Consider the following 23,162-nt stretch of genomic DNA (forward strand, 5'->3'; position numbering starts at 1 on the left):
AGCATGTGACTTGATCTGAGTTGTGGATTCAAGCCCCATGCTGGGTGCAGAGATTACTTAAAAATAAAAGAAAAAAAAAAGCAAACCTCAGCATTTTAGAAGCGTATTGTATTGTTCTTAAGTGTTTTTTCATTTATTTTTGGGAGAGCCGGAGCATGAGTGGGGGAAGGGCAGAGAGGGAGACACAGAATCAAAACGAAGTTCCAGGCTGAGCTTGTCAGCAGAGCCTGACACAGGGCTTGAACCCACAAGATGTGAAATCATGACCCGAGCCGAAGTCAGATGCTTAACCGACTGAGCCACCCAGGCAATCCCGTTTGTTTTTCCTAAAAAAGGGAAGGCTGCTACTTTCATTTATTTTTGAGAGAAGGGTGCCTGGGTGGCTCAGTGGGTTAAGTGTCTAAGCTCTTGGTTTCAGCTCAGGTCATGATCTGGTTCATGGTTTCAAGCTCTGTGCTGACACTGTGGAGCCTGCTTGGGATTCTCTCTGCCCCATCCCCACTTGTTCTGTCTCTCACAAAAATAAACAAAAAATGATCTGAGGGAGAGAGACAGTGAGAGAAAGAGCGCGCGCACAGGAGTGGGGGAGGGGCAGAAAGAGAGAAAGAGAGACAGATGAGGGGGAGAGAATCTCAAGCAGGTTCTATGCTGTACAGAGCCTGATGTAAGGCTCCATCCCATGAACCATGAGATCATGACATGAACAAAAATCAAGAGTCCGACCCTTAACCTACTGAATCACCCAGGCGCCCCAAAGCCTATCATATTCTTTTTTTTTTAATATATGAAATTTATTGTCAAACTGGTTTCCATACAACACCCAGGGCTCATCCCAAAAGATGCCCTCTTCAATGCTCATCACCTACCCTCCTCCTCTCCCTCCCACCCCCCATCAACCCTCAGTTTGTTCTCAGTTTTTAAGAGTCTCTTATGCTTTGGCTCTCTGCCACTCTAACCTCTTTTTTTTTTTTCCCTTCCCCTCCCCCATGGGTTTCTGTTAAGTTTCTCAGGATCCACAAAAGAGTGAAAACATATGGTATCTGTCTTTCTCTGTTATAAACCTATCATATTCTTAACTGGACTAGCTTCTACATAGCAAAACTCCCCTTCAACAAACATCTACTCATTCTGGGAATTTTTTTTTAAATCTTATTCTTGAGAGAGAGACAGAGTGCAAGTGGGAGAGGAACAGAGAGAGGGAGACACAGAATCTGAGCTGTCAGCACAGAGCCCAATGGGAGCTTGAAGTCACAGTTCAGTTCATGACCTGAGCTGAAGTCGGACGCTTAACCGACTGAGCCACCCTGGTGCCATTCTGGGGATGTTTTAAGCCATTTCAAAAAAAGAGGTTCCCAAATCTACAAGTATCAAACAAGTATTAGGAGTATGTAAAAGAATGCTTTTCACAGGAAAAGAAATAAGAGCAACATTTCATAATTACTTCAGTAAAGTCAATAAACCTTGGCCAAACACTAAAACATCAAGGACACAGGCAATATATAAAATAATTAAAAAAAAAAAAATACAGGAAGTACTTATTTCTAGTATCACTGAAAACCTATGTGCATAATAGTGACAAAATGGTTAAGGTGACATGAACTCTTGATCAAGAGAACAGTATCTTTATACTTGAGATTAATGCTTTAAATATTAGGGATCTGTCTTAAATCAGCAATTTCCCTTAAGTGGTTCAGTAAATAACACTCAAAAACGGTAACATGGCAATCTAGGTATATATATAATATATAATATACAATACTGTTTTGTATGTCTGAATATTCTCTTTAAACATGGGGAAAAGGTAAAAATGTTCGTAAGTATTATAGTCACACATCCACATTGATAGGCAAAATTATGTTTTTCAAACATTTCTCTTTTCAGCTATCATTTATCACCAACAAATATTTGATTACTAGCTTCAGTGGTATCCACTACTTATCTACCATTTATCAAATTACCCGTCTGAATTACTTGATTCTTAATCCTATTTATGAGTCATTATTTCAATTTTTACATTTTTTTATATTGTATTACTGCAAATTCACATACCGTGATCCCCAACTTTCCCCTCAAACACCAAAAAACCCTCTTGCCACAAAGCCCATCAAAATGTCTACATCACAAATAAGCAATAATAAGGGAATGCAAGTGGTCTAGACCAGTACTTTTCTTTGATGTGCCCATCAGTTCTAGGATAGGGCATAAAATTCTGTATTTCTATGAAACTTCCAGGTTATGATGATGATGATGACAATGATGATGATGATGATGTTGCTGCTGGAGCACAGACCATATTCTGAATAGCAAATACAAAGTGTCAGTGATACTTATTCACAAGATTTCATTTCTTTTTTATACTGCAATTGAGTTCCAACAAATTATACTTTTCAGTTATAAAATTTATACTATTTTATCTTACTTATTTTTTTTAGAGAGAAACAGAAAGAGCATGTCGGGGCAGGGGGGAGGCAGAGAGAGAAAGGAAGGCTTCATGCTCACTGCAGAGCCCACACGGGACTCAATCCCACAACTATGGGATCATGACCTGAGCCAAAATCAAGAATTGGATGTTCAACTGACTGAGCTACCCAGGTGTGCCCAAAATATACTTTTTAAAGTCTACCATGGAGACAGGTGTTTGGAAAATCAGTATTTTTCAGTATTTACCAATACTGTGCCTTTTTTTTTTATGTTACACCCCAGCTGGATCTGGGGAACCACTCAGCGGTCAAATCAAATGTATTAATTTTTATACACTAATAGATATACATAATCACAGTCACTTAATGTAACAGACTGTAAATAATCAAATCAATCGAAGTCAGGTTGTCACCAAATGAGTTTGTCAAACTAATGATATTTGTCATAAAATTTTAATTTTTATAAGGAAATAATTTTTAATAAGGAAATGAATTAAAGTTACAACATTCTCCATTACTCAGACCTAAGCAGCTAGAACATGGGATTATACCTAAATTTGAGAACTGACAATAAGATGACCATCTTCTGTTACTCTGAACTCAATTTTATCACCTATGAGAAAAACCATGCCAAGATTCACTCAAATTAACAAAGACCAAGCAAAAAAGTAAATCCTTGATTTACTTCTAAATAATGTGAAGCAGAGGGAGTAGATGCAGGTATAGGTGAAACAAGATTACACAAGGACTGTTAAAACTGGATCAAGTTCATGGAAACTGATTATATCCCTCTTTGTGTAAGTTCAAGAATTTTTCACAAAATTGAAACAGCATCAAATATCCACATACATGTATGTAAAATTATAAAGAACTTATAAAATTTTAGTTTTAGGACTGTTCAATTGTGTATAAAGGGGAAAAATGGCAAGAACCTAAGTGCCCCAAATAATAGTTTTAAGTAAAATATTGTTTAAGTATGCAATGTATGCAGCTATTAAAATTCTTAGATTATCTAATTTTATGTTAATATTATAATCACATTAAGAAATTTTTTCTACTTGAATGTTATGTGCTGTATGTATGACATGACTTTCTGAAAAGCCTATGTATGCATACTCCTGGAGAATAACTTTTTAAGAAAATGACAAAGTTCTTCCAAATTTTGTCTACAGCCCCATTCCAGGAAACACACAACCCTTGTCCTCAAATTACAACTCAACTCATTCCACCACAGCCAAACCTATTTCTTTAGTTTTTTTTCTAATGTTATTTATTTTTGAGAGAGACAGAATGCAAGTGGGGGAGGGGTAGAGAGAGGGGGAGACAGATTCTGAATGAAGCAGGCTCCAGGCTCTGAGCTGTCAGCACAGAGCTCAAATTCTTGAACCACAGGAGATAGTGACCTGAGCCCAAGTCACTTAACTGGATGACCCACCCAGTTGCCTCCAGCCAAACCTATCTTAAAACTGCATTTCAACTTAACTACAAAACTGTTTACTAAACCCCTACCATAGGCCTTAGCTATTTAACTTCAGTCACAGAATCTTTAGAATTGGAGCATTTCTACAAAAGGAGTTTTAAGTTTTTAAATTAGAAACAAAATAGTGTTGCTCATTATACTCCTCAGTCTAGGCACACAGCAAGTTTCCTTCCAACCCTAAATCCCTCCTTGCCCAGAGGTAAACAATGTTTTTTCACATGTAGCTTTCCAGATATTTCTCTCATACCTTTACGTAGAAGACAAAGTTCTTAATATGTGTGCTGTCAAAAAGTGCTCGAGTATTTAGTGGGGGAAAGCCTGAAGGGCCAAGAGAGGGAAAACACCAGTGAGGAGATGACCTTTGAGTGAAGTGAGGAACCTAATCTTAGGTATGTCTCAGGGAAGAACATTCCAAGGAAAGGCTCTGAGACAGGACCATCTAGTGTGTTCAAGACTCAGTAAGGAGGCAATGTGGCTAGAGCATACTGTGTGTATACTATTGGTAAAGAGGAGCACAACAGATCATGTACTTTGTTAAATCACAGTGAATTTTTAACACTGAAAATAGGGAGCTATTAGTTGAGTTTCAAGAAGAAACTCCTTCAGGCAATACATTTTTCAAGCATTACATTTCAGTAGGACCAATGCAGCTACCACAACTGGTGGGAGGGGCAAAAAAACCTAAACCTATTCCAATTGTGCACCAGACAATGACAGCTTGAAACTGACCAAGGAACGGCAGTATGGGTCAATTCTTGTATTTTAAAGGAAGCACTGACAGTTATTTCACAAGGCCAAAGATAAGGTATGAGAGAAAACAGATAAGGATGGCTAACCAACATCTGACCTAAATTGACATAAAAACTGGAGTTTCATTAACAGGCAACACTGGTTTGAGAGGATTGCAAGAGCCCAGGTTTGGACTTTTAAGTTGATACCCTTAAAGGGAGTAGTCAGCCAGGCAGTTAAACAGATTGATTGGCAAGTCATTCAAAAGAGGCCGAGGCTGGTGATGGAACCATGGGAATAATTAGCTTATAAATGGTATAGAAAATCATCCGACTGAATGAAATGACCCAGAAACAGAACAAAAACCGGGAAGCTAAGTAAAAAAACGTTTCAAGGAGGAAAGTGGCTCCACTGGTTAAATCATACCAACTGGTCAAGTGTGATGAGGACTGAAAAAGACTGCTGGATTTGGCAACACAACCCTCTAGGATGTGTATTTTTTTAAACCATAAATACAATTATTTATTTGACTAAAACTCACTTTTAAAGTGTATTTACTTCCTCAAAAGAATACTGTCACATCCAAATATTTTATAAGATTATACCACAAGGCTACATCTAAGTAATTAATTACCTTAGACACTTCATTATGCCATTTAACATAAGTTAAAATACATAACGATATTTAGTTGGACACTCTAAAAATGGAGGTCCAACACAATTGGGCGAGGGTAACTTTAACCCAATAAAGATTTGTTTTCCATAAATACTTCAATATGTCAAGTAAAGGTCAACCTAGTATGATTAAGAGTTGAAATCTGTAGGCCTAACTGCCTGAGTTAAACCCATGTGTCACCATTTACTAAGTATGTCTAACCGGGCAAATTTTAAAAATTCTGTGCTTCAATATTCTCATCTCCAAAATGTGAATACTTACACAAAGATTATGATGATGATTTAAAAAGTTCACACAAGGGTGCCTGGGTGGCTCAGTTGGTTAGGCATCTCACTCTTGACTTTGGCTCAGGTCGTGACCCCAAGGTCGTGGGATCTAGCCCTGCTCTGTGCTGAGCATGGAGCCTGCTTAAGTTTCTCTCTGCCCCCTCCCCCTCTAAAATAAATTAAGAAAGGTTACAAGAACTTTAACACTGATGAACACAAACATGGTAAAGTGTCCATATTATCGCTTCCAAAAGGAAAAAAACTGTCTACTTCATTTTTCTTTTCAAATAGGGAAGCAATCCTATCATGTCTGAACCAAAGGGGTTGTCAGAGAAGTAACCAGTTAATTCCTACAATCTGATCAACCTGCCCTCTTCAAACAATTTACATCTGCTCAGTAATACATGCCCCAAAAAAACTCATTTGAAAAACCTGGGCAAGTAGGATTATGTGCTTTTTTTAAGAGATTAACCAGATAGTGACCATTCTGATTGGCTACTCTGGTAACTGTTCTAATTTATTGTCCTCTTTGAACTTTGTCCTCATTACTAACACCCCCATACAATAGCCAGAAGGAAATTCCAAAGAAATAGGATCTCAGCATTCTCAAGTTCCTTCAAAAGACTCCTTTTCTTCCCAAAATAATCTAGATATTAAATGTGGCCCTACAAGGACCTATATACTATGCTTGGTACTTGCCTATCTTTCCAATTATTTCTTGCTCTGTAGCCAAGTTTTTTCTCCCAATAATCTGTGCTTTTAGGTAGGATAATCCACTTCCAGATCTAATTTCAACACTAATTCCTTTAAGGTCTCTCACTGGCAGCACCCTCCCACCTCCATATTCTAAATTTGGTTCTCTTCCTATCATCTCACTCTGTTCTTTTCCTTCTAGATTATAAAATGCTCAATGATCTATAATAACAAAGAGGGCTAGGGAACAATGTTTTGTTCATCCCTATATGCCCCAGCCTAACAGTGATTTTCAGAATAAGCACTCAAATGTCTACCTCACAAAGCAGTATTTAAATTGCTTTCTCCTACTCTTAACTCTAATCTGCTCCTTTTGTTTACCCAACATCTATCAGCTCCTCTCTAATCCCAATTACACTGCTTTTGAGGAGGCCAGCTCATTATTTTTCTGTGTATTTGAGTATCTTATCGCCTACTTCTAATCTCACTCTCCTCTAAGCGATTTCCACACTATTACATTTCTAAAATGAAAATCTGATCTCACTCCCCAGTTTAAAACCTCAATAGCTCACCAATGGTTTTGGATAAAATAAAAACTCCCTGGCATGGCATTAAAATTTTTATAATCTGGCATTATTAATTCTAAGCTTCACTTCAGTTCCTTCTCTTAGAAGCATTTCCTGACTGGGGCACATGGGTAGCTCAGATTGGTTGAGCACCTGACTTTGGCTCAGGTCATGATCTCATGGTTTGTGATTTCGAGCCCTACATCGGGCTCCCTGCCCAGATCAGGGAAGAGGCTGCTTCAGATTCTCTCTCTCTCTCTGCCCCTCTCCTGCCTGCACACTCTACCATTAAAAAAAATTTTTTTTTTAAAGCAGCATTTCCTGACCTTTTAAGAGTCAATGAAGTACTCATTTTTGCATACTTTTTATAGGATCTATGTTTCCCTCTTAATCACATGGTGACATCTCATTCACCCATTTCCCTCACAAGGTTGAGTCCCTGAAGAACTACACCTTTTTGTATCTCCCAAACTGTAACACAAGATAAATTTGTAGCATGAACAGGAAAGAGCATATAGCGAACAGAAACCACACAATGACAATGACAGAGAGTTAACAGGTAAAAATAGCTTTCCTACAATAAAGGCCATCAGTAGTACTTGGACCTATTAAAATTTTCCATTCCTGTTCCGTATAACCTCAGGACAGTTCATAGAACTTTCTCCCATTCTGGTTTACTTTGAGGATGTCTTCAGTGTTCACTTTAATTGGACTTTATTCTTTTAGTACAAGCAAGGGATGTGTTAATGACCCTAGTACCACACAGCATTCAATAATGCCTTTAAAAACCATTTTACTTTTTAACCTCAGTTCAAAATCTACTAGAGCAACTCTAAAGTGAGTTATCAAAATATTCCACTGTTGTCAGTAAAATACTAGATGATGCTAAATTTCTTAAGTCTTTAGGTTCTCATTCCTTCCTAGTACTCTTGGGAACACACCAGATTCCCCAACATTTAGCTGGGTCCCAAGTTATCACTGAAAGAGGTCAGCCCCAGATCTTTCCTAATTTGGATACAGGTTAGATTTCACTTTCTGAGATTAAAAAGCCTAGCTATCCTTTTTTAAAAAAAACTCCCAGTGAGACAGCATTTATTATTACAGGATGTTTCTTACAGCTTGATTCACGTTAAATTTTATTAAGAATACACAGAATACAATCCACAACCCAAGGAAGATTACTCTGAATGACACTAATTTGCAATAATCTAAGGAAAAAAAAAACAAGTAGTATGTCCACGTCTTGTTGCTAATAAAAACAAGCCATTTTCATTCTAAAGTATATGTAACCTTCAGCTGCTCTTTCCAATTACCAAAATTTCTCAGCCAGCCCAATTACAAACTCCTAATTCCATCATAGTTTACAAAAAACTGAGATGGTATCCCTTGGGAAACATCTGAGATACACAAAAATCTCAACCTAAGCATTTCCAGAAGCTACCACCTACACCGTATCAACTAGACTTAAAGGGGTGTATTTCCTAGTCTTTGCAATGAAACCAAGTGGACCTCACACCTCTTACCATCACCCAGGAAGGGTGTGCATCTGTTCCGAAGGCCCCCCTGGCTCCAGGTCATCCTGGCTGCTGCTGTTCCAGGCTGGGCATCCATGTTGCTGCAGCTTGTGGTTTGTGAGGGGTAGTAGTGTACAGGAAAAGCAGGATGGGATTTCAAGGGAAACAGGAGGAAGATGGCTTTCTGGGAAAATGCCATCACCATTATAGGTGTTAAGTAGTACCACACACATTTTATTGCAGCACAGTTTAAAAATTTAACAAATGAAAGATTAAAAATAAAAAAACAAAAATAAAAAATTAAAAATACAGACGTCCAGAGATGCTCTAAAACAGTTAAGTTAAAGATCAGGAAAAATAAGGTCACAGACTTAACAGCCAGTAAAATTCTTTCGAGCGTGGGGAAGGGGATGAGGGCAAGGGTGGGGTTGGGAGAGAAAAGGTTTATGTGATCAATCCACTTAAAAATGCTAATGCCTTCACTTTCTCTCCCAAGATGTAAAACTTCAAAGTCAATCAGGAGGCCGGAGAAATTCTTATGAACATTCAGAAAAACTCGATTTTAATCCGGTTAAAAATCATCAGTGTCATCATCATCATCATCATCACCATCATAAGTATAATAATAATAAATAATAATAGTAACTAGTAACAACAATAAAAAGGAAATCAGCGGAAAGTCAGGAAAAATGTAAAAAAAAAATTGGAATAACTTACTGTAGCTGAAGATCAAAAAAATCTCACTGTAAAAAAACAAAAATAAAAATAGCCCAGATTAGAAAAACGGGAGGTGCAAAAATGTCAAGTCAGTAAAGTTCATTTCTTTTCTTTCTCCAAAAGCAGTTTCCACAAAAACCGCAAGGGTAAAGTTCTCAGTAGCAGACAAGCAAAGCCCTTTCCACATCATCAATCAATCTTAAAAATACACGAGGAAGTAGAGAGGTCAGTTTATGAGAGGCTAAAAGGCTCCTCCTCCTCTAACCCAACTGCTGCAGAAAAAATAGAAATAGAAATTTTAAAAATTACATCTTAAATCCAAGGCCCGTTTTTGGAAACAATTAAAAAAAAAACACCTGTAAATTTGCCGTAGTGCACACCAAGTTGCATCATTATGTTTAAAATGTCTTTATAAAATCAGTTTTGGAATGGGAATGTGTGTGTTCTGGAAGGGTGGGGAAGGGAGGTTAAAAATCAAAGCTGAGCTCCAGTGAGTAGGGATGGGGTTCGCCTTGCTGCCCTGTGAAAGGAGAAGGGACAGATTGAGTCAGAGTTCCTCAGAAATGTTGTGCCCTAAACCCCCAAGACAGAAACATCTGTCCACTGCATCTAAAACATTTTGGTAAAGCATAACATTACACTGGGATGGGAAAGCCTGTACAGAACCATCCCCTCCTCCAGTGACTGTCTTCACAATTCTTCAATTATCAGTAGGTGACTAAAATTTACTAAATATATGCCTATATTCCCAAAAGGGTCTAAAAAAACAAAAATCTACAACTGAATGTTCATCTTGAACATCAGCAGTTTGGGCAAAGAAATTATAGAAAAACCAGGCCAAAAGAGATGAAGAAGTGAGCATAAGTCAAATATCAAGATTATGAAGGGGGAATGGTCTACCATGAAGATACCTACTAGAGATGACATCTATTCTCAAAACTAGTAAATGATCGAACTACAAGACCTGGTAGATTCTACAAAAAGGGGAAAGATGTTTTAAATAAGAAGCACATCATAAAAATAAATAAGGAGCTCATCATTCCACTCACTGACAATAGAAAAACCACAAATGAAGGACAAGATTATTAGAGCTACTGAATATTTAATGTCATAAAATAGGTGAAAAATAAATTGTGGTCCTTGAGGAATTTGTTTCTGTGGTCCCACTGTTTATAAGCCAGTATACATAGCTAATTCCAAGATAGGAAATCCAAGAATCTGATACATAACACCCACTGAAACATACATGACCAGATTGGCTATTTCATCAGGTAAGATTTGAAATTAGATTGCAGATCTTCTGACCAAATAAGGAACTGGTTGCCCTCACATTTCAGTATTCAGCCAAATGTCAGTAAACTAAAACATCTTATGCTGAGCTTTTAAAGTGTTCCTTACATCAATTATGTGTCAATGACTACAGCAACAGAACAGATACTAAACCTCTAAAATTTTAACTTTTTCAAAGCAGACTAGTTGAGGCATGACAAGGAAGTTACTTTTATACTTGGACTGATGTGTTAAATTGTACAAACTACAGGGGTGTGTGGCTGGCGCAGTCAGAGGAGCATGTGACTCTCGATCTCAGGCCTGTGGGTTGAAAACACCACATTGGGTGTAGAGATTAAAAATAAAATCTTTTAAAAAAAATTACACAAACTATGAAAACAGAAGTTAATATGAAAAGCATTCACAATTCTGAAAGTCTTCCAAAATGTTATGTTAAACAGATGAGCTATCAACACATAAAAAAATAAATAACTTTAGTGCCTAATTATACCTAGAGAATACTTTGTCCAACCTCTGGGAGGTTTGTATCCCTTCTTCTAAAGGACTATTCTCAAAGTGAGGGCTGTGAACCAGCACCAAGTGGCACTTATTAGAAATGCAAATTCTCAGGGCCCACACCAGACTTAATTAGAAACTCTGGTGGTGGAGAGCCTTGAAAACTATTTCAACTGTTCTTCCCCTCGCTAATTCTAATGTCAGTTCACATTTAAGAACCACTATGAGAGCTTAACGGGTACCCCTTTAGGTATGAGCACTATAAAATAAATCTAAGATCATAACCTATCATAGTAATTGCACCAAGAGAATTAAAAAACTGTATAGTAATCCTTTTCCCCTTAACACACCCCAACTTTCTATTATCTAAGAAAATACATGCAGTTATACTACATCTAATAACTAATAGTACTAGCAGTTCTCACCAATTCTCTAACATATCTAATATATACAAAATCATCATCTTCCCTGATCCCTATGAGTATACTTATTAAGCATGAGTAATGCACTCCAGATAATTAACAAAACTCTTTCAAGACAAAAAAAATGTTAATAAGGTAGAAAACAATTACTAATATACAAAAACTGCTTTTAATAAAACCTTCTGTACACTTTTCAGCCTCCGTACAACAAATTACGAGTAGAAATCAGACATGAAAATAGGTAAGATGTCTAAGCCCCCTTGTTAAGTATAAAACTGAAAGCCATAAGGTTTAAATGATTTGCTAACGCAATAAAGAGGGTGGGGGAGATAGGGAATAAAGTCTAGTTCTCTTAACTATGTCACTCCCCAATTAACACATTAGACAATAACCACTTAATGTAATCTTTAATATTACAGTAATGAACTATTTTGGATTTATACTTTTGTTCTTCCAGCAGTCCCATTCAAAACAAAGTCGCATGCTATATGAAACCCAGTGAAGACCTCATCACAAATAACAAGGAATGTTTAAATTCTCTACAGAAGAAAACAGCAACCACCGCCAAGCATTCCCCTGCTACGGGCATGGGAAACACCAGAAGGTCAGGAGACCTGCAACTTAGTCACCCTTCTTAAACCCTTCCTCTTTAGCCATATGAAAATGCTACTAAACCCTACGAATCTAAAAACACCTCTAAAATTGTTTCAGACATGAATTCTGGGGTCAAATCTTTCCAGCTGGATACTAAAGTAATTGCTTCCTTGGTACATGCTGATCCTAAGAAACCCCATATTTCTAACACCTCAAGGCAAGAAAAGAGCCCTTCAATTAATTTCACTTCTTACCAATAACTGCTATTAAATATTAATTCTTCACATTTCTCTATTTGTCAACGACTTAACCAATCACTACCCTTATCTCATTTCTAACAGTTCTGCAGTGATAAACTTTAGTTTTAAGCCCATTTAATACACGTTTACATTTTTAATGGGCAATGCTTTTAATCCCTATTACAGTATCTACAGAGTGAGGGAATTAACAAATGCATCATTATTCCTGGTAAAAGTACTTTTACCTTCTGTTTCCTGAAGGATGAATTTACCCTGCAGTATTGGTTTAAATTTTGCTTAGTAAGTTTTTGTAACACATCATAAAAAATAAAATCAACTAAATCTTCCCCTTCCCACAGTATTAAGACAAAGTGTTTTCTTGGATAAGTGAATGTGATACCTAGAAACCTATGTAATTTTTATAAATTTCGTGAACATTTTTAGTAAATTTCAGGATCTAAAAAGTAGGCACTATAATAGTTTCTGAATAAAAAAGATTTCGATATTTGGGAAAAATTATTGCCAGAATATCCTGAAAATCAAATTTTAAGTTTATTTTAGAATGTTAAATTAATAACAGCTGCAATTCTCGTAACTAATATTTTCCCCAAGTCCAGTTTGGAAATTTCCAGTTACCGCTAGTGGTTGCTGTAATTAGTTTCTTGTAAAGATTCAAATATAGTACTTTTAATACCTACTATTCCAATAGCTAGGTAAAGCCACTTGACTAACCAACCTAGTGGTCAAATTCCTTAGTTCCGCTACTGATTTAGTACGACCCTAGTAACCGACACTCTAGAGCCTCAGTTTCTGTCTGAGAAAGATAGTAGTACCTACCTCAAGCAAAGTTCCACTAACTTATATATTTCAAGTGATTTGTAACCTGCAGATAAAAAGTAAGCCAGCTTTAATTATTACTGTTAATATGCAAACGATCACAATTTTTAAAAAAATAGAATTGAAAATAACTACTTCGAGGTCCGCCATTGCTCAGAGAGGTGTAAAAAAGTAATCGGCAAAACGTTAAATCTATTGTTATATTTACTACTCATACCCTGCGGCACGCTCCAAAATTTAAAGGCTTGCGGTACAAGATTTACTCGGTAACCCTTACCCATCCCCCGCCCAATTTTTAAATTTAACAGGAGGCATCGACACTACAGGAACTTCCACTGCAATAAGAAGCATCTCGATCTTCCCTTTCATATCTCTCCTGGAGTCCTCATGGTCGTAGAAAATGAAAGGAAGCAGCCGTTAACACAGAAAGAGCGAAAAAGAAAAAGGACATTTCCCCTGCCGATCGTGGCCCAGAGGACACCAGGTTAAATCTACGCAAGGGCTGAGGCCTATAAAACTCTGTCCTGAATAAAACCTAATGGCCCAACGCAAATTGAATAAATGGGGGCCTAGTTACTCTACCGAGGGTAGGGTTCCCTCGTCTTCTCTCCCACACCCCTTCGCGCTCCGGGAGGAACCCAGCGCCTGCCCTGCTTCCGCCCCCTCCACTTACCAGGAGGGGGGAGGGAGAAGGGATTCGATTCTGAATCTCCTACTCCCGAGTTCTACGTGGAGAAGCCAACTGCTGCTCGAGGTCGACAACGCGGCCGCAACCGCTCAGTCTTCGTCTCTTCACAAAATGGCCCCCGAGTCTCCTCTACCGCCGAGGCGAAGGCCTAGCCCCCGCCCCGCTCCCGAGAATCCTGCTATTGGCTGCGACTTTTCTCGCTCCCGCTTCTAATTAGACAGTTCTACTGCTCTTCACAACGCTGCCCAATCACAACCAGTAGTGGGTTAGACTATTCGGGAGAATTTCCACATGCGTGGGAGAAACTAGTTTGTAAATGGCTACTTTTCCTGTCATTTATCACCTGAGAAGTGCTTATTGGTCACTGTACCTGACGAAGCGCTGGGTGGAAACTCGTCTTTGTATCGCGCACCGCTTCACATCCGGGTATCCGGGAGGTGTGATTGGCGGCCGCATTCTCCTATCTCTGCTCCTTAGATCTCCAAGTAGAAGGCCCTCCCAGATCTCGGAATTCCCGCGGCGTGGGGGCGGGGAAGGATTGAGGGGTTTTTTTTAGATAGCAGGCTGGAAGGAACTGCCCTAGCCTCGGGTCAAGGAAAAAGGTGACGCACCTATTGAATCCTCCACCGAATGTGGGTAAAGAGAGGACTTTTCTTAGAGAGGAAAGGAGCAATGAGGACCAGCCTGCCGAAAACAAACCAGCCCTGCAGTTTTTCCAACCCAAGTCCCTTCTCAGTTCTAGACCCGAATGTCAGCCCTTTCCTGGACAGCTCCACTTGTCAGCCTGTCAAGCCTTGCTTCAGACAACCCATATCTCAGCCAAACCAACTAACTTCCTTATTCCTTTCCACTACAAAAAGTAAAGAAGTCCAAAGTGCTGGCCTGGAATACTAGGCCCACCCTCTGGCCTCAAGTCATCCTGCTGATACCCTAGTGCCAACCAAATTGGCCTATCCCTCCATCTCCCCTCACCATCCAAATCTGGTCCCTCAAGTCCCCTCATCCTGAAATGGCCTACCACCTACTCCCTGGGGTTACCGCCTGCCAGTCCCTCTGGTTTTATTATAGCAGCCATGAACGCAATCAAAATAGCTCCAGCTCTACCAAGAATGGGGGAGATTTCTTTACACAGTTAAGGAAAGGAGGATGCAGAACACCTGATAATGTGATTTCATCTGTATCCATCTTAAGGGGTAAATGTATAAGTGAATGCAGTTTTATGCATTAGTTTTGAATTAATTCTGAATTGCAGAGAGATTCACAATGAAGCTAGCTGTTAACCTGTCAAATGACAAAACAATTTATTAACTAGCTTGATGTCTTTCCTTCAAGAGAAAACAATCCACGGATTGGGAGAATACGGTGCCTCACAAGCAATGTCTACCCGGGACGTTTGGGCAACAGCGACTTTTACGTAGCATTAGAAGAGGCAACTCAGAAACAGGATTGGGGTTGCGTATCTGACCTTATTTAGAAAGGTCAAGGAAAAAGAAACAAGTTTAGAGGCCAGAGCTGGCCTGACGTTTGGGGATTGGCTAACAGGGTATATAGCGTTTCCGGTCAAGCAGAATTTATAGGGTACACCTGGAAGGAGGGACTCCATCTTGGATCTAGAAATTTAGTTCAACATGCCCTTGGGGAGCAAACTTTATCTTTTTCAGTGGTATGCCTTGTTATACTGCTTGAATTTTTTGGCTATATGCTTTTAAGCAAATTTGGAAACAATCTAAGCATGTAAAAAAACATACTCAATTATTAACATCGTTCTCTTCCTGGTGGGAGAATTACAGGCACTTTTTGTTTTATTTGTTGGGTTGTTTGTTTGTTTTACTTGTTCTTTTCTGTATTTTCCAAATTGTCAACTTTAAACAAGTAACCAGAGGAAAACATCCTACAAGTGCTTGAAGCCTCAGCTCAAGCTGAGGTTGCATTTGAAACTCTCTCATAGTGCTGTGGTTAATTTTACAGTCTTGTCCTGGATGGTAAGTTGTTTTGTTTTGTTTTGTTTTGTTTTTCTTAATTTTTATTATTGAAGTATAATTGACAATGTATTCATTTCAGGTGCACAACCTAGAGATTTGACAGTGCCATACATTATGCTGTGCTTACCACCCACAATAAGTATAGTTACCAAACAATGTTTTTCCATTATGGTAGCCTGTATTCACTATGCTGTACTTTTCAAATCTCTGGCTTACTTCTTTTTTAACTGGAAGTTTGTATCTCTTAATCCCATTCATCTGTTTCACCTATCCTACCTACTCCCTCCCCTCTGGCAATCACCAGTTCTCTGTATTTATCAGTCTCTTTCTATTTTTTATTTTTTAGATTCCACACGTAAGTGCAATCCTATGATATTTGCCTTCTCTGTCTGATGTATTTCCCTTAGCATAATACTCTCTAGGCCCAGCCATGTTGTCGCAAATGACAAGATCTCATTCTTTTTAATGTCTTATAAATATTCCATTGTGTGTGTATATGCATACATATACTTTTATGCATTCATCTATTAAAGAACACTTAGGTTACTTCCATATCTTGGCCATTGTAAATAATGCTGCAATACACATAGGGGTGCATAGGTCTTTTCCAATTAGTGTTTTTGTTTTCTCTGGATAAATACCCAGTAGTGAAATCACAAAAGTTTAATTTTTGAGAGAGAGAGAGAGAGAGAGAGAGAGAGAGAGAGAGAGAGAACACGCACACAAGTGGGGGAGGGGCAGAGAGAGAAAATTCCAGGCAGGTTCTTTACTGTCAGCACAAAGCAGAGTGCTACACAAGGCAAGGCTCGATCCCAGAATCCTTGAGATCTTGACCTGCCTTGACCAGGCACCCCAGGGGGTTTTCTTTTCTTCATATCCTCACCAACACTTACTTCTTGTCCTTTTGAAACTAGCCATTCTGACAAGTGTGAAATGATATCTCATTGTGGTTTTGATTTGCATTTCTCTGATTAGTGTGTTGGACATCTTTTCATGTCCATTGGCCATCTGTATGTCTTCTTTGGAAAAATGTATATTTAGGTCCTCTGCCCAATTTTAATTGGATTTTTTTTTTAGTGTTGAGCTAAGTTCTTTTTTTTTTTTTCTTAATTAAATAGACTCCATGGCCACCATGGGGCTTGAACTCAAGACCATGAGATCAAGAGTCACATGTTCTATTGACTGAGCCAGCCAGGTACCCCTATAAGTTCTTTCTATATTTCAGATGTTAACTCCTTATTGGATATATATTGCACAAATATCTCCTCCCATTCAATAGGTTACCTCTTTTGCTGATGGTTTCCTTTGCTGTGCAAAAGTTTTTTATTTTGGTGTATAAATAGTTTACTTTTGCTTTTGTTTCCCTTGTCTGAGGAGACATTATCCATAAATATGTTGCTAAGGCCAGTGTCCAAGAGATTACTGCTTATATTTTCTTTTAGGAGTTTTATGGTTTCAGGTCTCATGTTTAGGTCTTTAATCCATTTTTATTTTATTTTTGTGTATGGTATAAGGAAATGGCCCAGTTTCATTCTTTGGCACACTGCTGTCCAGTTTTCCCAGTACCACTTATTAAAGAGATGGTCTTTTTCCCATTGTATATTCTTGCCTCCTTTGTCATAGACTAATCAACCATATACGTGTGGGATCATTGTGGAATTTTCTATTCTGTTCCGTTGATCTGTGTGTCTGTTTTTATGCCAGTACTATACTGTTGCAATTGCTATAGCTTTGTACTATATCTTGAAATCTGGGATAGTGATATCTCTAGTTTTGTTCTTTCTCAAGATTGCTTTGACTAGTTGGGGTTTTTTGTGGTTCCATACAAATTTTAGGATTATTTGTTCTAGGTCTATGAAAAATACTATTAGTATTTTGATAAGGATTGCATTACATCTATAGTTTGCTTTGGCTAGTTTCGACATTTTAATAATGGTAATTCTTCCAATCCATGATCATGGCATATCTTTCCACTTGTTTATGTCTTCAATTTCTTTCATCAATGTCTTACAGTTTTCAGAGTATAGGTCTTTCACCTCCTTGTGTAAGTTCATTCCTAGGTCTTTTATTCTTTTTGGTGCAATTGTAAATGGGATTGTTTTCTTAATTTCCTTTCTGCTAGTTCATTGTTAGTGTATAGAAATGCGACAGATTTCTGTATTTTTAACTTCGTATCCTGCAGCATCGCTGAATTTATTTGTTCTAACAGCTTTTTTGGTGGAGTCTTTAGGGTTTTCTCTATGTAGTATCATGTCATCTGCAAATAGGGACAGTTTTATTTCTTCCTTACAAATTTGGATGCCTTTTAGCTCTTGTCTGATTGTCACAGCTAGGACTCCAGTATAATGTTGAATAAAAGTGGTGAGAATTGATATTCTTTAATTTTTTTAACATTTATTTATTTTTGAGACAGAGAGCATGAACAGGGGAGGGTCGGAGAGAGAGGGAGACACAGAATCGGAAACAGGCTCCAGGCTCTGAGCTGTCAGTACAGAGCCTGATGCGGGGCTCAAACCCATGGACCGCGAGATCATGACCTGAGCCAAAGTCGGACACTTAACCGACTGAGCCACCCAGGCGCCCTGAGAATTGATACTCTTGTCTTGTTCCTAATCTTAGAGGAAAAGCTTTCAATTTTTCAGCATCAAATATGATGTTAGCTCTGGTTTTGTCATATATGTCCTTTATGATGTTAGCTCTGGTTTCGTCATATATGTCCTTTATTATATTTAGGTATGCTCCCTCTAAATCCATTTTGTTGAGAATTTTTTGTCATGAATGGATGTTGAATTTTGTCAAATGCTTTTTCTGCATCTACTGAGATGATCATATGGTTTTAATCCTTCATGTTGTTATAGTGATGTATCACGTTGATTGATTTGTGGATGTTGCACCATCCTTGTGCCCACAGTCCTACTTGATTGTGGTGAATGATTTTTTTTAATGTATGGTTGAATTTGGATTGCTAATATTTTGTGGATGATTTTTGCATCTATGTTCATCAGGGATATTGGCCTGTATTTTTTTTTTTTTTCCGTTGTGGTGTCTTTCTCTGGTTTTGGTCTCAAGGTAATGCTGGCTTGAGTTTGGAAGTTTTCCTTCCTCTTCTATTTTTTTTTTTTTTTTGGAATAGCTTGAGAAAAATGGGTATTAACTCTTCTTTAAACATTTTGTAGAATTCACCTGTGAAGCCCCCAGGTCAGGGACATTTGGTTTTGAGGAGGGTTTTGTTTTGTTTATTTTTTGTGAGAGAGAGCACGGGAGGAGGGGAAAGAAAGAGAGGGAGAGAGAGAGAGAGAGAGAGAGAGAGAGAATATGAGAGAGAATCCCAAGCAGGCTCCACGCTGTCAGCACAGAGCCCAATGTGGGACTCAAACTCACAAGCCATGAGATCATGCCTGAGCTGAAATTGAGTCAGATATTTAACTGAGCCACCCAGGGGCCTCTGGGGAGGTTTTTGAATACTGACTCAATTTCATTACTAGTAATCGGTCTGCCCAGATTTCCTATTTTTTCCTGATTCAGTTTTGCAAAATTCTATATTTTAAGGAATTTATCTGTTTCTTCTAGGTTGTACAATTTTTTGCATATAAGTTTTTGTAGTATTCACTGTAATCCTTTGTTGTTCTTTGATGTTGGTTGTTGCTTCTCTTTCATTTCTGATTTTATTTGAGTTCTTTTTTTTTTCTTGAAAAAAAAAAGTTTTCTTTTTTTCCTGGCTGTTTGAAAAGATAAACAAAATTGATAAAGAACCAGCTTTTTGTTTCACTGCTTTTTTTTTTTTCAGTCTCTATTTCATTTCCACCTTGATCTTTACTATTTCCTTCCTTTTATTAACTTTGGGCTTTGTTTTTGGATGGTAAGTTTTTTTTTGATAGCAGAGTTTCATATTACTCTCTGTATTCCCCTGGCTTACTGTATATTCCAGGATCTTACACAAAGTGTATTTGAAATTTGTATTAATCAGTAACTTTATCAGAGAAATTGTTATTTTCCCAGGACATACAGGTAGACTGTCTTTTCTTCATTATATATTTTATATAGCATTTACTCAGAGGGACCCAGAGGCTGTGAGGCTTCCTTGGTCTGCAATGCATGTAACTATTGATTTAAGTAAATAAAAATAATCACTGTTTAAAAAGCAACAACAGTCCCTGATGGAATCACCTGTGCTATGCCCACACTACCAAAATGAAACTTAATACTTTACCTAATTGCAGTTTGATTCTCTTCCAGGAGTGTAATCTTAACCAGTCCCTCTGAAATTTCCTGATCAGCACCAGTGAGGTAATCTGCCTAATAGACCCTTTTGTCCTCCATAGGAAGGTGACCTTGTCTGAAATAATCCTCCCCCCCCCCCCACCCATTTACGTCTTCCTTATCTCACCCTCTCTCTGCCTTTGAAAACCTTTCCTTCCTATAATTCTTTGGAGCTCCTTTCTATTTGCTAGATATGGTGCTGCCTGATTCATGAGTCATTGAATGAAGTCAATTAGATCTTCAAATTTACTCAATTGAATTTTGTTTTTTCACAACACTAACATGTTTTATTACTCATTGTTCTCATAGAATAAATACATCCATAAAATGTTAACAAAACCTACTTATTTTCATTTTACCAGAAATCTGTTTTAGTGCATTATCTTTGTCACGGCGTACTTACTAACCACTGTATTTGATGCAAGAGAAGTACTTAAGAGACCATTTATGTTTTCAAGGAGTTCATCCCTTTGCTAGGTGGGGTAGAATTAGAAAATATAGGAAGAATTGACAACCAGTCCCTCCATCAAGTAACTTAGAATTTACTAACGGTGAGAAAACAATGCAAAAATAGCATAATACAAGGCAAACTACTAAGCACTATGCTGAAGACACATATTTATGACTCTGGTTTTAAAGCTTTGTAAACCTAGGTAGGCAAGATGAAAAGTAGGAAGCGCCCTTGATCTCTTCTGCTTACTCTAAACACCTTACAGTTCTAAAGTTGAATGCTTCTGTTGGTAGTGGTGTATAGTAGAAAGCAAGCCAGGAGCCAGACTCCAGTAGTGGAGGAAGAGTTGGGGAAGAGGTAAGGAAACAAAGTAGTAACTCCTTACCTTGGGCTAAAGAGAAAACAAAACTGAACTTTTTTTTTTTTTTTTTTTTGGTTTATTTACTTTTGAGAGAGACAGAGTACAAGCAGGGGAGGGGCAGAGAAAGAGAGGGAGACACAGAACCTGAAGCAGGCTCCAGGCTCTGAACTGTCAGTACAGAGCCTGACACGGGGGTCAAACCCAGGAGCCATGAGATCATGACCTGAACTGAAGTTGGACAGTTAACTGAGTGAGCCACGCAGGTGCCCCTGAACTTTCGTTTTCCATTCAAGAAGTAATTCTCTTTGAGGAAGGCTTTATGTGGCTTGGAGTTATTATCAGAGTAATATATCCCCTGCAACCGTCCCACCTCCCAGTTCCAAGCCACCTGCCAAGAAGAAGGAGGAGAAAGGAAAAGCAGCAACATCTGTGAAATGCCTAATTTACTTTTTACCTAAGTAATTAGCTGAATGTTGTACTCTATGTCTATCATATTACATACCCTCGTTGTACTTCTCTACCTTATTATATTCAACAAGTCAAACAGGAATTTACTAGTCAATCATCATTGCTTCTCTTCCTCTGCATCCTCCATCATCCAAGGTTGTCATAAGCAATTCCCACTGGAGAGTGAGGACATGGTCTCTGAAGAATCCAGACAAAGCATTTAATTTAAACTTCACAGAGGGGTGCCTTGGTGGCTCAGTTCGTTGAGACTTCACCTCAGGTTCGTGGTTTAGAGCCCTGTGTCAGGCTCTGTGCTGACAGCTCAAAGCCTGGAGCCTGCTTTGGATTCTGTGTCTCCCTCTCTTTCTGCTCCTCCCCCATTCATGCTCTTTCTGTCTCTCAAAAATAACCATTAAAAAAAAAAGTTTAAACTTCCAGAGCTCCCTGATTTACCTAACACTACTTTATAATTCTTTACACTAATTTGGAAACCTTTCTGACTGTTCAGTGTATCTTATACAGGCAACTTTAGTCTATATGAAAAATAAATATGATAAAGATATTACACATCACTTTCAAGACCCTTCCTCTTTGGCTGCATTCTGTTTCTCCCACATTGAATCTGTCCCCCAAGCTCATTCTGCAAATTACTGTCATGGTAATCATCTAAAAGCATTTGCTTTTTTTGTGTGACTCCCACACTAAAATCCTATAATAGCTCTCTATTTCAGTCCTACATTTTCATTGTTTCATTCACAGCTCTTCCCTGACTGAGCCTGCCTTACCTGTCAGTGTTATCCCCTCCACAAGACCCTATGCCTAGGCAGCCCCTGCAGTCCTTTTTCTCCAACAGGCCACATTGCCATTCTCTTTCCCCATAGTCCCAACTACTTTTTTTAACTTTGTAATTTAACTTTATTTTTTATTTTTTAAAATTTATATCCGAATTAGTATATAGTGCAGCAATGATTTCAGTAGATTCTTTAATGCTCCTTACCCATTTAGCCCATTCCCCCTCCCACAACCCCTCCTGCAACCCTCAGTTTGTTCCCCATATTTATGAGTCTCTTTTGTTTTGTCCCCCTTCCCTGTTTTTATATTATTTTTGTTTCCCTTCCCTTATGTTCATCTGTTTTGTCTCTTAGAATCCTCATATGAGTGAAGTTCTATGATTTTTGTTTTTCTCTGACTAATTTCACTTAGCATAATACCCTCCAGTTGCATCCACATAGTTGCCCAACTATTTTTTAAAACAGAACTTAAGTCCCAATTAATGCTTTTAAAGAATATATTTATTCTTAAAAAATAAATATAATTTATTTATTATATTCAATTCAATATTGCTTCAATTGATTGATTCAATTGCTTATTCAATCACCCAGTATCTCATGTATTTTTTAAGTGTTTTCTGTGTTCAATGTATTGACATCACAAAACCAGATATAACATAGTTTTTATCCTCAATCCTTGTACCCCTACTCAAACTCATTTCAGTTATTATTTACCCCATAACAAGATAGCACTCTTTTGTTGTGTAATTCTTTTATTAATGGACCTCATTTTGTACTTGGTATGTATGTGTGAATCACAAAATTTTATAGATTGATGGCTTGACTTTCTGTCATAGCATCTTGTCATATCTATTTCTGTTTTCATTGCAAATGCCTTTGGCAGTGGGTAAAATCATACTGAGGGAATTTGGAATATAGACTCCAGTGAATAGATTATTGATGATCTGGCTTCTGAATTCTACAAAAAAGACTTCATGCATGCTGATAAAATTATTGGTCACTTTAGTTGGATATATGCCTTCTTAAGGCTTCCAGTGTTTTCTCCCCTATCTTATTATTTTAAAGCTTTCCATATGGAAATAAGCTTTTTTCTTTTTTCTAAGAATATGTAATTTTTGTAAAACTTTGAAATACAGAAAAAGTTAAAGTTTCTATTTGATCCATCCTCTAAAAGCATCCATTCCTAATTATTTGGTATGTCTCTGTACAGATTAAAGAAAATGTATGTATGAATTTATTTTTAC

At 37.9% G+C, this 23,162-nt stretch overlaps 1 protein-coding gene across 13 annotated transcripts in view; it reads right to left on the reverse strand.

Moving 5' to 3' along the window:
• Positions 1-13,768, reverse strand: part of HNRNPC (heterogeneous nuclear ribonucleoprotein C) — a 54,897-nt gene extending 41,129 nt beyond the window's left edge. For 4 of the 13 annotated variants that reach the window (XM_015068245.3, XM_015068244.3, XM_015068243.3 and 1 more), the window contains exons 1-3: positions 13,612-13,768; positions 12,939-12,984; positions 9,062-9,087 (exon numbers count right to left, since the gene is read on the reverse strand). The gene's annotated coding sequence lies outside the window, so the exon portion shown is untranslated. Of the gene's footprint in view, positions 1-8,353; positions 9,021-9,061; positions 9,088-9,417; positions 9,582-12,938; positions 12,985-13,611 lie in introns of those variants that run through there. The other 9 variants (XM_053224258.1, XM_015068236.3, XM_053224259.1 and 6 more) reach the window with 7 other exon arrangements.
• Between the last annotated feature and the right edge of the window lie 9,394 nt (positions 13,769-23,162).

The sequence above is a fragment of the Acinonyx jubatus genome, chromosome B3 (assembly GCF_027475565.1).
Source record: "Acinonyx jubatus isolate Ajub_Pintada_27869175 chromosome B3, VMU_Ajub_asm_v1.0, whole genome shotgun sequence".
Taxonomy (NCBI): Eukaryota; Metazoa; Chordata; class Mammalia; order Carnivora; family Felidae; genus Acinonyx; species Acinonyx jubatus.